Genomic DNA, 14,232 nt, shown 5'->3' on the forward strand with positions numbered 1-14,232 from the left:
CTCCATTATTGCCCTAAACATACATCGAGTGACACATGAAGAGACACTTGTGCCAGGTGGTGGAGGGACAGCAATCATCTGATGAGCACCCCTATCAATCTGGCTGTGTGGCACCTCACCAACAGTTTGGCTATGGACAGTGTCAACAGGCAGTGAAGCCATGGAAACCACACTTCCCTGGTCTATGCCCTCGCCATTCAACTGTTCAGTATCTGTGTCCTCAGTGGACTGGGTATGCATAGGCATACTGACTGTGTCTGCAGATCCTTGGGGGTGCTATATGTCAACTTCTGTGTCAGATTCAGCCTCTGCAACCACCCAACTGTCCCTCACTTTGGCTACCATCATCATCAGACTCTGATGAGACACTGACATCAGCTGGCACAGGGGTCACAGAGCCACTTCCCTGTTCACCTGTGATAAAATGAAACAAAACAGGATGACATTAATACCTGCACTACTATGCTGCAATATATGATAAGCAATTTACACTGCTGTCATTATTACAGACATTTAAGCCTAACAACCATGCACAGTAATATGTATAGACAAAGCCATAAATAGGGGGTGGACAAAGGCTCATAAATAGGGACAAATGTGACATAATGCTCCTGCAAACTTAAACAGTTTGATTGAATAACAGGTTTTGCTTCACCATGACATTTCTGAAGGGTATGCAGTATGAATGTGAGATTTGTGTCATATTATTTAATGGCTTCAATCATTAATGACTTGTCAATAATCTGCCAGTCACTTTTCTGTAATCATAAATATGGGCCAGAAATATGAATAAAAATTCTTGACATTCATCAAAAATCTGCACAGTGGACAGGTATGCAGACAGTACATCAACACATACAGCAGGCCTGAAAGGACACTTTAACAGATATGTGGGAATATATATATACAGTACAGATGAAAAATTATTCCACTTACCAACTGCTGCAGCCCTTGCTCTGTGAATTCCTCATGATCCTGGGAAAAGTAAAGGAAGACATAATTGGCAACAAAACCACACATTTAACAATACAACAGGGGTTCCAACTCCAAAGAAAACTGACAAACTACTTAAAACAAAAAAGGCAAAAAAAATGGAAACAGACTGTTTTTTGTATGTTAGCACTTTTGTCAAGTTTAATAACTCAACTTCTTCAGACAAACAGAACAACCATATCAGGTACACTTAAATACCAAATACAAAATCACATGATCAAGGGTAAAAGTCACATGACCAAGCAAAGTTAAACTTTTAAAGTGACCATATTACTTTTCTGAGAACAAAAAATTGAATGCATATAAAGTCATTTACAAAACTTTTAAAATACCTTCCATCCTGTGAAAAACATTCAGCATCCTCTTTTTTTTAAAACATACACAAACAAAATACACAAATAATATAAACTTATATACTATTCAGTGAGTCAAACTCTTCAATTTCAGCACGCAGACTATAGAACACACATCATTTATATCCTGGTTAATTATAGGCATGTCCTCTAATCTGCCAAATTAACTCGCACTGCTTACGTTTTAGGGTATGTGAACCTCCCCTTTCATTATACTCAACTTGATCTATCACTCTGAATAAAAATGAGTGGCCTGGCTTATTGATCACATGTTTAGCTAAAGCACTTTCCAACCTCCCTTTTCTAATATTATATAGGTGTTCATACACACACTCTCTTAATTTAAGGTCAGTCTTGCCTATGTAAAAACTAGGACAAGACTGGCACTGGGCTAAATAAACCACTCTATTGGAATTACAGTTGTACTTGCCCTTACAAGTACACTTTCTCCCTTTCACTGTATATGTATAACCCACATCCATATGCTTACAATAGGCAGAGGCCTCACATTTAAACATACCTCGTTGCCTTGTCAGTCCCAACTTTTTAAATTCTAATAACCCTTTCAGGTTTTGAGCTCTTCTAAAAATAAACTTAGGGTTAGCACCTAGTTTATTCACTAAGAACCACTCTGATGCTATTACACTCCAATTCTTAATCAAGACTTGTTTAATGTTGCCAGCATCAATATTATAAGGGATTATAAAAGTCTAGGGATAGTTTACTATTTCACTTTATTGGATATCAACACTCATTGCACCCCCATTTTCCATCATACATTGTCCACCCACCAAGATAGCTTTAAAATAACCTACATTCCTTTTCATTTGAACTTCATTCACCAATTCTTCGAGTAAGGGTGCCGGGTAGCCTCTCTTCAAAAACATTTGGACTAACAAGTCACATTCAGTCATGAAATCAAAATTAGTAGTGCACATTCTGGCTGCTCTTATGAGCTGTCCCTTCACAGCAGATTTTTTTCTGATAGGGTGAGCACTAGTAAAGTGCAAAAAGGAGTTTGAATATGTCTCCTTTCTATAGCTCTTGGCTTTATAACATCTATTCTGTCTAACCTTAGACAAGTCCACATCTAAAAATGCTCTCCTATCTGTATTGGATGTGTGGGTGAATGCTAGAAATTCTGTTGTTCTCTTACAATATTCAATAAATTCAACAAATAAATCATGTCCACCCTTAAATATAATAAAAATATCATCCAAAAATATGGTGTAGTAAAAAATGTACTGAATAAAGAGATTATTATTAAATACAAATTTGCTTTTCCAGTATGCCATAACTAAGTTAACCAAACTGGCTCCTACTGGGGAGCCAATTTCTACACCCTTTTTCTGCAAATAATATTTACCCTCAAACAAGAAGAAATTATTGCTCAAAATAATATCCAATAATTCCTGTAAAGGGAAACAGTGTTACTAACACCCCTCTTAGCTAAACGTAGGCTCACCCATTCAATTCATACATCTTGCAGAATTACAGTATAAAGATCCTTCACATCTACAGTAGCAAAGTTAAAATCAGGCTCAAAATTCAAACTATTGATGTTCTCCAAGAGGACCATGAGTCTTTACAAATATACGGTTCACTACATACTTCTTCAAAAAATTATCTACAAACTTAGCTAGAGGGTATGTAATGGAATTTCTACCATTCACAATTGGCCAGAAAGGGGGATTTACCAAATCTTTGTGAACTTTCAGAATCCTGAAAATCACTGGAATCCGAGGTGCTGGCATAAAGAAATAATTCAGTAAATCAAGGTCAATACGATTCTCTATAAACAAGTCATTCAAGTAAATGTTAATTCTCCTATACGCTTGGTTCACTTCATTCAAGGAAACCAAAATATACGTGTCAGTGTTTAAAATATTGAGCATTCTCTCATTATAATCAAAAATGTTCATAAAGACAAGTCTCCCACCCTTATCAGGTCTGGAAGCACGCACTCCACTTTTTCTTAACTTTTCTAACATTTCCCATTCAGCAGGTTGAGCATTAATACAATTCCTCTTTCTGCTCTTTTTATTACTATCAATATTGCTTAAATCTATTTCACAAATATGCTCAAATAAATCCAATATTTGGTTCAGTGGAGGATTAAAAATACTTGGAACCCTGAATTTGGAAATTTCACAATTATTCCGAGTAAACAACAGATTCAGGTTTAAGTTATGAGTGTACAGTTTCAAGTCAATCAAAGTCCTGCTCAAATCAAAATTTTTACTTGACACAAAAGTCAAACCTTTGGACAAAAAGTCTACTAAGGTACTGTTTACTGCATAGCTTGAATAATTAAAGATGTTAAAGTCCCCATCTGCATTTTTTACAATATTCAGTGGCCAATCATTACCCCTTCCTTTCATCATGAACTAGTTAAACTTTTTGACAAACAAGGGTTGGAACTGCTTGAGCTTTTTGTTAAACATTATCAGGAGATGGCTGATAATTTAATGACTGAGTTCGATGTACTGGATACACTTATTAAACGTGATTAAGATTTTGAAAGGTATAACTTTGACTATAATCACGTTTTTCAAGAACTGATGGTCAAATGCTGAAATTACAGGCTGTAAAGGTTAAAAAACTTGCCCGTGATCAGAATGACTATCAAAGGGGAGTGGTGTATCCTAAACCATCCCCATCTCAGCAATGGAATGGTCATAGCATCTCAGGGGAAGCTCAATCAAGCTCAGAACTACACAACAACATCATAATCCCACCTCCCAATAGTGTGGAAAGAAGTCTGGATGAAAATGAGAAACAGCAGCATAATGATGATGGCGGGAAGCTACAGGATGGGGCTTTCAATGACCTGAGACAAAGTGAAAGAATTAGAAATGGAAATTTTAGTTCTCAGGGCAGTTACAATCCCCCAAACAACCAGAGTAATTAAATTTTTTGCAGGGGCCATAATCGCTGCCAAAAGAACTTTGGGGGGAACAACAACTTAGGGAGAAGCAAGAACAGGAGAAGGAATCATCGTCAGTAACAACAGATGAGGTACTTGTTTTTAACACTGCAGTAACTGAATATAGGTTTCCAAATGAAAGGGGAAATGAATGGTCCCTGAATATTGTAAAAATTTCAGATGGTTCTATAACATCTTTAATTATTCAAGCTATGCAGTAAACAGTACCTTAGTAGACTTTTTGTCCAAAGGTTTGACTTTTGTGCCAAGTAAAAATTTTGATTTGAGCAGGACTTTGACTTGAAACTGTACACTTGTAAGTTGAACCTGGATCTGCTGTTTAATGGGAATAATTGTGAAATTTTTGCATTCAGGGTTCCAAGTATTTTTATTCCACCGCTGAATCCAATATTAGATATATTTGAGTATATTTGTGAAATAGATTTAAGGAATATTGATAGTAATAAAAAGAGCAGAAAGAGGAATTGTATTAATGTTCAACCTGCTGAATGGGAAAATGTTAGAAAAGTTAAGAAAAAGTGGAGTGCGGGTTTCCAAACCTGATAAGGGTGGGGGACTTGTGTTTATGAACATTTTTGATTATAATGAGCGAATGCTCAATATGTTAAACACTGACACGTATATTTTGGTTTCCTTGAATGAATTGAACCAAGCGTATAGGAGAATTAACATTTACTTGAATGACTTATTTATAGAGAATCATATTCACCTTGATTTGCTGATTTTCTCTATGCCAGTCCCTCAGATTCCAGTGATTTTTGGGATTCCAAAAGTTCACAAAGATTTGGTAAATCCCCCTTTCTGGCCAATTGTGGATGGTAGAAATTCCTTCATGTACCCCCTAGCTAAGTTTGTATATAATTTTTTGAAGAAGTATGCAGTGAAGGAACCTTATATTTGCAAAGACTTGTGGTACGTTTTGGAGAGCATCAATAGTTTGAAGTTTTAACCCAATTTTAACTTTACTACTGTAGACGTGAAGGACCTTTATACTGTAAATCCGCAAGATCTAGGAATTGAATGGGTGAGCCTACTTTTAGCTAAGAGGGCTGTTAGTAACACTAATGTTTCCCTTATACAGGAATTATTGGATATTATTTTGAGCAATAATTTCTTCTTGTTTGAGGTTAAATATTATTTGCAGAAAAAGGGTGTAGCCATGGGCTCCCCAGAAGGAGCCAGTTTGGCTAACTTAGTTATGGTGTACTTGGAGAGCAAATTTGTATTTAATAATAATCTCTTTATACAGTACATTTTTACTACACTAGATTTTTGCATGATATTTTTATTATATTTAAGGGTGGACATGATTTATTTGTTGAATTTATTGAATATTGTAGTAGAACTGAATTTCTAGCATTCACCCACACATCCAATACAGATAGGAGAGCATTTTTAGACGTGGACTTGTCTAAAGATAGACAGAATAGATGTTATAAAGCCAAGAGCTATAGAATGGAGACATATTCAAACTCCTTTTTGCACTTTACTAGTGCTCACCCTTGGTATCAGAAAAAAATCTGCTGTGAAGGGACAGCTCGTAAGAGCTGCCAGAATGTGCACTACTAATTTTGATTTCATGACTGAATGTGACTTTAGTCTAAATGTTTTTGAAGAGAGGCTACCCAGCACCCTTTCTCAAAGAATTGGTGAATGAAGCTCAAATGAAAAGGAATGTAGGCTATTTCAAAACTATCTTAGGGGGTAGAGAATGTATGATGGGAAATGGGGGTACAATGAGTGATGATATCCAACAAAGTGAAATAGTAAACTATCCCTTGACTTTTATAATGCCTTATAATATTGATGCTGACAACATTAAGCAGGTCTTGATTAAGAATTAGAGTGTAATAGCATCAGAATAAACTAGGTGCTAACCCTAAATTTATTTTTAGAAGAGCTCAAAACCTGAAAGGGTTATTAGAATTTAAAAAGTTGAGACTGACAAGGCAACAAGGATATGTTTAAATGTGAGGACTCTGCCTATTGTAAGCATATGGATGTAGGCTATACATACACACTGAAAGGGAGAAAGTATACCTGCAAGGGCAAGTACAACAGTAATTTCAGTAGAGTGGTGTATTTAGCCCAGTGCCAATCTTGTCCTAGTTTTTACATAGGCAAAACTGACTGTAAATTAAGAGAGCATGTGTATGAATGGTTCTACTTCTAACCATCAAAATTTCAAAACATCGAAGCTCTGATCATCGAGATCAGAACATCAAATTTTGAAACATCGAAGGTTACAAGTGCAACCAAAAAAAAAAAAAAAGGAAAAATAAATTTTAATAATTGTTTGCAGGAGGGCTTTGCCACACTACACCCCCCATGTGGGGGGCTGCACCCCACCCCCACTTTAATATTCCAACTCCGAGACCGCACTACGGTGGAGTAAAGGGAAATCTCCCATTTAGCGCTACATGCAGAATGCTAAACGGGAGATTTTCCGTACCCTATCTGTAGTGCCACACACAGATGACACATAGACACACACAGTATGCAGGGCACCTTGGTGCCCTGCAAAAACACAAACATTCTACCACCTACACTTACCTTTTTCTTCCCCTTCAAACTTTCAATGTTTTAAAACTCAATGTTCTGGTCTCAATGATCTGAACTTCGATGTTTTAAACGTTCGATGGTTTGAAGGGGAACCGTATTAACACCTATATAATATTAGAAAATTGAGGCTGGAAAGTGCTTTAGCTAAACATGTGATCAATCAGCCAGGCCACTCATTTTTATTCAGAGTGATAGATCAAGTTTAGTATGATGAAAGAGGAGGATGACATACCCTAAGACTTGCGCGACGTGATTTAATTTGGTAGATCAGAACACATGCCTATTATCAACCAGGATTAAATGATCTGTGTTCTATAGTCTGCGTGCTGAAATTGAAGAGTTTGACTCATTGAATAGTTTATAATTCTATATTATTTTTGTATTTTGGTTGTGTGTGTTTTAAAAAATGAGGATGCTGAATGTTTTTTCAGAGAGTGGTTGGTATTTTAAATGTTTTTTAAATTACTTTATATACATTCAAAAAAATTTTCTCAGAAAAGTAATGTGGTCACTTTAAATGTTTAACATTGCTTGGTCATGTAACTTTTACCCTTGATCATGTGATTTTGTATTTGGTATTTAAGTGTATCTGATATGGTTGTTCTGTTTGTCTGAAGAAGTTGAGTTATTAAACTTGACAAAAGTTCTAACGTACAAAAAACAGTTTATTTCCATGTTTTTGCCTCTTTTTTGTTTTATTAAGTACAACAGGGGTTAATAATTTTACTCATCTATATGTATGATCAAAGAAATTGTATCAGGAATGTGGCTGCCAACCTTAAAATAAGCATAAAACTGCAGCTATCTGAAATACCCCCACCCAACAGAAATACATCTTGACACAACTATATACATTTATGACAAAATGCAGCACTATTTTAATGATGATGTAACAAAGCATACCTGGAAACTTCTCATGTGATGCAGAAGTGGTACCCACATCCAGAACATAATGGTTCAAGGATTACTGGGAGCTGCACTGTGTGGAGATGTGTGCCAGGAATTCCTCAGTGGCAGTTAAAGGACATGAACACTGCAGCTATCTTAATTACCCCCACCAAAAGAACAACCTGCCACACATTAAAACTATATACACTATGACAGAATGAATGCAACAGTATTCTACTGATGATCTAACAAAGCCTACTTGGAAGTTCCTCTTGAGATGTAGGAGTGACACACACATCAAAAACGTATTGCCTGAAGGACTGCTGGGAGCTTTCCTGAGTGGCAATATTTACCAGGAATTCCTTGGTGGCACTGAGGGGTTGTTCTGCTGCAGGCCCACTATAGGTGACCTGACAATGTGCCACTTCAACTGCATGCCTCCTGGCTGCATGAATCATATCAGTAGCTCTATGACACACCTGCTTATACATGTAACTCTGTCGACCCACTCTGCTGATATTTTGGTAAAGGTCATCCCAGAGTTCCGCACATTCGGCCATTCTTGCCTGCTCTCCTGACAGCAGGACTGCATGGTGTTGTCTGAGCAAATCTATAATCTGGTCATTTTCAGACTCAGAGAATGGTGACCTATGTCTAAGGGCATATTGTTTACTGAAAGGCAAAATAATGATAACACATATAAAGATCACATAAGCATAAATAAATTGTTGTACAGGTAATGCAGTAAAGGAAGGCTCGCAACAGTGGATTAAACTGTAAAGATGTAACAGTGGCCAGTAAATAACAAGGGTGGTTACAAAACTGAGACAGTAACAAGAGCAACATATTCTTGATTGTGCCCTAATAGATATGAACTATGTTTCCCACCCAGCATAACAGTCCGCTCTAGATTGCGCCATAGCAGGACATCACCCCCCCCCTCCAACAAATGATAAATAAGGTAAGGAACAATGTTATTAGCCAAACAACAGTAAAATGTTAAAAGCACTATCAAAGGATCCTTCCATGGAACTTGTGTACATAATTAGCACACAGCATTATACTTTTGGCCTACTCTACATCCTCTGTACCACTCGCATTGCTAGAAAAGAAGGCCATGTAATGAGTGTGGTTCTAACAAATGCATACAGATTTACTTCACATTTATTATCCACATTCCAGCATATCCATTATTCAGGTAACAAGATGGAGACATACCTGATGGAGTGCAATACTCCTCTGCCGAAATATACTGAACCAGAAGAAGTGTGTATCTGAATTAGAATCATGTAATAACTCTCATCCACATTAGTTTGTTCAGCCGCACATTTGTCTTTTTATAATGGAGTACATCAATAATTGATTGCATGTGTCCTACTCTGTGCTTCAGAGATGATAATTGCAGCATACACTGCTGAACTGCATGCTTATCAACCAATCCTGTGGAGATAGTCAACAAGATATAAAAACATTCATGTTGTCTCCATGCTTTTTTATGTGGATTGAGAAAATAGTGGAGTACGGACACAAAGTCAGTGCAGAGAGATTGCTACTAGCTGCTGCTTTTTGAATACATCTTTCTGTGATACAGGCTGGAGACACTGCTGCTGCTGGCAATAGCCATACACAGAAAAGGTGAAAACTTTGCAGAGCACATAGGCACTGGAAGAACAGAGAGAACTCTCTCAGCATTGACTCTGAGATGGAGACAAGTGCAGAAAACCATCCTAGTGGTAAGTAAGGTATGTGTTTAAATGCTATTCCTAGTCACTGGGAGGATTGGTGTATTACAGATATCACCTTCCAGGATCTTCAAAACATCACTGCATGATATGCCACAACATGGCAAATTTAAACATTAGTTCTGCGTAAATTTTCAGAAGAATGCTACAAGTGTAACATGTATGGCATTAGCCTAAATTAACATGTGCCTTACATTGGACTCATGTAAACATGAGGACAACAAATGGGGAACAGGGTAGGATCTACATTAACCATGAGGTGCAAAACTCAAACTGCCAAGTCATGTTTAATGGCATGTGTAGCATCTGACAGTTAACATGAATCCCATATGTGCCACATCTCCCAACTGCTCCAGATATGTGCTATGGGAGATATCTCACAGGCTCACATGGGTCGGATGCCTTTGCTCCCCACCCCAAAATAACAGTCAATGCTTGTTTATGCTAGCTAACCTGGCTTTATTTATTTGCCAACTGCATAACATATTCCCAGTTAATATCCTTCAACATTGTAAAGGCAATAATATAGACTTGTTTTTGCACACGCTATGTACCATAGTACTGGTCAGATAATTGCTGACTGACCAAGGAACACAGCATGTTAGGACATTGTCATATATTTGAAAACAAGAATCATAACAGCCTGTTTTAGAAGTGCAGTATTTTCCAATCTAAACATTTGGCTAAGTGTACATCTAACATGTACTATTTCAATATAAATGTTCATTCCCTGTTTAATTTGCCTGTGTGCTGAATGATTGTTACTGCTTGCTACAGAAGTGCATGTGACAACAACAGCTTTAAGGCACCCATGCATTGTTCTGAATCTACATTGCATGTTGATCTGGATTGCAGACATATGTAAGCATATTCCCTGTGTACTAACAAACTGTACTGTACTTTATAAATCATATATTGATTTTTGTTTCTGCATGTTATTACTTTTTTCTTAAATTTTGAACCTGTATTTGTCCAGTACTGTACTTACCCTAACGACTTTGGTTCTGCTTGGCTGGTTTGCATGTAGTGCCACATCAGCCAAAGCAGACCACCCATGTTACAGACATGACCCAGACATCTAACAGTGGACCTTGGAAGTATTCAATTAACTTAATTGTTCATGGTGCAAGCCCACTAAGTAGTGTTGCACTGCATGTAACAGCATGAACCTTACAATGACTACAAATGTAGCCACAATTTATGCAACTGTTGTGGTTCAAGATGTTGTCAGTCTTAAATTCACATGGTCCTGGCTTGGAGTACAAGTATTGCAGCCTTGTTTTTGTAATGTGACTATGTAATAGCTAGCAATGACATTTATATCTTCGTTCTTGCTGTGGGAGCAACTGTGAGTGTAGGGCAGTCATAGCTAAGGTCCATGGTTCTAATACCACAGAATCCTGTCCTTTTTAATGGTGTCCCACTTCACATGATAAATTATAGTAGTTGACCTAGTATTTCCTATAGCATAATTATGAGACAGTCATATTATGTCAGTTGTGCAGTTTTTTATTAATTTCTGTATTATTTCACATAGTGTGCTTATTTAGCTTTGTGCAAACACGTTGCCTGTGTTTGCACAATGCTAAGAAGTGTGCACCATTTTCAAATGTTGCAGATTGCAACATTCTGCATTTTGAGTATCTGTTATAACTGTAATTGGTGGGGAAAGACATTATACATTGGTGTTCATCTGCATTATACATGGCTGGCATTCAGAGTGAAGTTTTGAGATTTTGTTCTCAAAGGTGGGGTGTTGAGGAATCCAAAGTGTTTGTTGGACTCCTAGTGAATGGTTATGATCTCCAGTGTTGCAGAAGAACTATAATGGATCAGATTACAAATCGGATGCATGGAATAGTTTGGTCTGGGATTTGTCCAGTGTTACCAATAACTCCCGCACTGGTGAATAGTGTAGAAATCACTATTGAGGGCCTTAGGATGAGGAAGAGGGATAACCTTAATCATTGGATCGATGAATGCAGGACTGACAGCACTCCACAAGTGTGTAAGCATCACTTACAGGCACTGCTTGAATGATGAAGCAGCTACATCTGTTTCTGATTGCTGATCTTAATATGTTTTATTTTTTCCCACATATTATAATATGGAGCAAACTCTAAATGTGTAATCCTATGAGGGAAGATTGAGAAGGATGAGAGATGCAAGTGGTATGTATGCTTCCAAACAGTACTGTTATTTTAGCATTAGGAATAAATACAGCTTATTGTGCTAAACAATTGTTATCACTTTGATTATGCATTTGTCCATTTTAATGCAAGCATATGAATGCTTTAGTATGTTTAGTAAAACAACACTCCAGTATTACAGAGTAGACAGGGCTTGTCATTTAGAAAGCCACACTTCCAAACTATACAGTGCATGTTTAAGCTGACATAAATATTGCAATGTAAATTATGACCTATACACCAGGGACACCAAGAGCATGCTGCAGATTATTATCATTATAACAGTGAGCTTGTATCTATAAAAGTGTAAAAGAGAAGAGTGCTGGCATTATGCTGTATTCCAAGTATAAAGTACAGTATTACATTAGTCACTACTTGTGAGTTTGAATAACACACTTCCCAAATTTAAGGACAGCTCTTTGCAATAATATTTTAGCTTGCCATCACTAAAATTCAGTAGTATTAAATATTCATAATGACAGTAGTGGAAGAGCAGACCACTATACCTGTGCCTCAGATGACCCACTGTCACATGTAAATATTGTACATGCAGCATGCATATGTTCAATATATGCAACCATGAATAATTGCTGTATAGAATCTGATCTGTAGTGTATATACTGTGTCTGTGTTAGCAACAGGGTAGTATTCAGCATAATAAAGGTATTTATTAGCAATGGTTATTGTTATAAGTAAAATGTAACAGAACATAGTACATTATTTGTAGAAAGCTTTGCATATTATCTGTGCAGTTATTAATGTTTTTTTTTCTCTCACCCCACCCCTTTTCTTCTTATTTTTTTTTAGTTATCATATTATGTAGCTAATCATATTTTCCATTATAATACCTATTTTTATTACTTATGTTTTGTTTTTTATGTAAATGTTATTTTATATACTATTTTGTGTTATGTTTATTTCATTATTGAATTTTAATTTTATTTATTATTACTACAGTACTGCAGGATAGGACAGTTCTGGTAGAACACCTACACTCCCTCCACAAGCTACAGCATCAAGGCCCAGCATTTCTGGGCCCCCCCACAGCCCCTGCCCTACATGCACCATCAAGTAGTTCTGCCCCAGACAATAGGCCTGTGGTTCCCTCTGGGAACAGAGGCAGGGCAGGGGATTTTGTCACCTGAGCTGAATTGCCAGGCTTGGTGCATAGGATTATGAGCCACACTACTGGTGCATGCCTACGCTGAGTGGAAACACTGCTGTTCATCATCATACTTAATAACACAGGGAGACGCTGACATTAGACACATTAGCCATCGGCACAGTGAGGTGACAGTGATGACAGTCCAGTGGGTAGGGACGTGATTCTCAGTGTCACCAAACATGACGTCCATAGACTCATGATTCCCCACCCCACTCCAGCATTCCACACTCTCCTTTAAAAAAAAGGGCACATGTCCCCCAAAAAAATATTGTCCCCACCTTTAGCTTCCCTGCCCAATACTCATATAGTTGCCTTTTTCATTCTGTTTTTCTTACTTAAATATTCCATTTTTATTGTATATATGACTACTTAGTCATCTGTATGTACATAGACTTTTAAACATGTATCTTCTAAAATACGATGTATATTTCAGTTACTAGCATAATTATCATTATTTTTAGCAGATTGTATAACACCAGTGTTTCCTTGTTAATTGATTATCTGTGGAACTTTTTCTCCCCTTGCCTCCACTGAAAATGGACATGTGACCAGTGGATGTTCCTGGTAAACAAAAATAAAATAAATAATAATAAATAATAAATAAATTGTCCCATACTTAGCTCTCCATTTCTCAGATGTGTCCACCTGACACACCTAATATAGTAAAATTGGCATCACAATGCAATTATATTGTTGTCATCCCTGTCATAGGAGGTGACAGTCCAAATACAGCTAAAATGTGTACATGTGACCAACTGTTATTGTTGAAGAAATGGATAGCTATTGTTCTTACCTACACCCTTCCTGCACATTCCTACTTTCCTTTCACTTTGCTTTTCCCCCTGCTTGCTCCTCATTTCACCACTTTCCTATCTTATCCTTTTCTTTTCTTTAAATAATTATTGTGGGATGGTGCACAATATCTGCACAATCGCTAAGCAATGTTAGGCAAAGATTTGGTTGTGGAACCTATCGGTTGTTGGACCATTACCTTGCTTATTTGAGTTGGCCTTCCAAGGTTTCTTTCCACTGATATGGAATAGGTCAGGAGTAGGGAGCATAGAATTATGCATTCTGAAATCTTTTTCTCTGTTCTTGAGCATTTCCTAAAAGGAATCAGAGTAGATAATCAGGAGTCATTGACAGTGGCTTATAATAATATCATCGAAAATGCTTTGGATTTGGTTACCTTACTTAATATATAAACTACAGCCATCATTCAACAACAGCCTTGATCTGACCATTAAAAAAGGATCAGCTAGAGGTAGGATACACCTTCTTATGGACAAAATTGTTCTGCTGCATCTATTCTCAAGCTGCATTCCTTTAGGTGTGTGGTAGGTTGTGGATCCTAGTCTGTTCAGCCAACTAGATATTTTTTTTTTCTCAAAGG

The sequence above is a fragment of the Protopterus annectens genome, chromosome 1.part2 (genome assembly GCF_019279795.1).
Source record: "Protopterus annectens isolate FY-2018-M chromosome 1.part2, PAN1.0, whole genome shotgun sequence".
Taxonomy (NCBI): Eukaryota; Metazoa; Chordata; order Ceratodontiformes; family Protopteridae; genus Protopterus; species Protopterus annectens.